We start from the raw sequence: 2063 nt of genomic DNA, 5'->3' as shown, positions 1-2063 counted from the left end.
CACACACACACACACACACACACACACACACACACACACACACACACACACACACACACAGAGATAATTACGCTGACTTTAATTCTTTTTCACACAGACACACCATAACCTTATTTACAGGTACATCTACTTTAACACTGGGCATCTGCTTTCTGTCACCAACAGTCCCCACGATGTGACTGAGTACACACACATGCTTATTCAGAGATATAGCAAAAGCACATAAATTTACACTTTCTTACAAGAGGATTATCTCTGATTTTATTTGTGGGAGAGATTCCAGAGGCATAAGCAAGAAACATCTGCTGTATGACACTTGGCAAGAAGCAAAGTTATACGGTGTTTTACTGACTCCAAGCTGTAAAAGCAACATTACGGGTACAGTAGTTCCTCGTTGAGTGCATTGTTTTGTAATTTATGGCTAGGCTACAATGGAAGACATTGTTGGCATTCAGAAAACTATTGTTCAGTAAATGCAAATCTTGAACCTTGCTGAGAATCCAAGTGCTCAAGAATGGATGAGCTTAGTGCTCGGTTGTTGTGAACATCAAACGCTTATTTCCTTAACATCTTGGGGGAGGCATTGCCCTGCTCAAAGGCATATCTTTTTCCTCCAGGCAGGTGTAGTTTGGCAAGGCTTGTTAAACCTGAGACAGTTGATCAAATATTCAGCCAGGCTCATTGTGCTGCTGAGAGCTTTTGGATGTGGTTGGGATAGTGCCGTGCTGATAAAACCAGCTTTGTAGTGCCTCAGTGCTGGCCTCCCTTTGCTATTCCTTTCACTGGCTGCCCGGGTCAGCCGTCTGTCAGAAAAATTAATTTTTGTATGATTTCTTTAAAAAGATCCAAAGTAAAGAAAAGGCAGCCTTTAACTGAACTAATCCATCTTATGCCAATGGTGTCAGAGTGATTCACGATTTCCAATTTAGCCATGGTTTGAATCTAAAGTAAATCAGGCAGGAAGGTTCTACCCTTTGTGCAGCCGGACGACAAACCCTCAGTGACAAGAGCTTTCAAATGAACATATCCCCCACATTCATCTTGTTCATTTATTACCTCAGACACACTACGACTTGTCCTACATAGAACATCAAGCAAAGACCTCCTGGCATTGTGTGTGAGTGCAGAGGAGGCAACGCATTACCACTGGATCAGTAGCAACACTATTGATAGAAAATTGGACAAAAGATCAGCAGAATGGAGAGGGTGCACGTTTTAAGCCTGTGTTTAATTAGATTTACTTTGATAAGTGACAACTGAATTCCCAGAGAAAGATGTGAGCAGAAAACCGTAATGTATCAGCTACCTGAGCATGCTGCTCAGGCACACCTGTTCATGTAGATGTGCACTGGAAGCACATGTATCTATCTAAATATCATGCACTCTAATTTGTTTTGTTTTCTCTTAATTAGGGTCATTTGTCAACCTTTAGGCCAGCAGTTATTAAAGTGTATTTAGGGCCTCTTTAATTAAAAAAAATATTAACCTTCCTGTGTTGTATTTAATACAAAATTGGAGAATGTTAAAAGATAGCTTAATGAGAGATGTTTAAATCATAATTTTTGTTTTAATGATGCAATTAATTTGTGAAATATGGGTCACCGAACTCAGCAGTACATCTTAGCTCTGTTAAGAGTTTCAGTATTTTTGTTTTACTACGTGTGACTTGACAGTTTGGTTTTATTGTCACAACTTATTTCCTCTGAAAACCAGTTTGTCCAGTTCTAACTGGTTTTACTTCTCTGAGATACTGCTTCGTCAAAATTTGTTGCATACCAAAGTCGAAGACCAAGATCTTGGATTCCAGATAGTCTTTAAAACTTTTAAACGTGATGAGGGCAACACTGAAAACAAAAAATTCCAGACAAACATGCATTCATTGCAATCTCTAAAACATTCATGCCTTGAGATCTTTCACCAAAAGAGAGCTAGAAGGAGAATCCTGGACTTATGTTTACTCTGTTGGCAGAACACATACTCTAAATTATAACCATAATTTCTAAATATTGTGTAAAATGGCAGTATAAACAAATACAACAACTAGCAGATCTCATAAACCCACG

The sequence above is a fragment of the Pundamilia nyererei genome, unplaced genomic scaffold (assembly GCF_000239375.1).
Source record: "Pundamilia nyererei isolate P.nyererei 1_Seehausen unplaced genomic scaffold, PunNye1.0 scaffold00067, whole genome shotgun sequence".
Taxonomy (NCBI): Eukaryota; Metazoa; Chordata; class Actinopteri; order Cichliformes; family Cichlidae; genus Pundamilia; species Pundamilia nyererei.
This window is presented reverse-complemented; position numbering follows the sequence as displayed.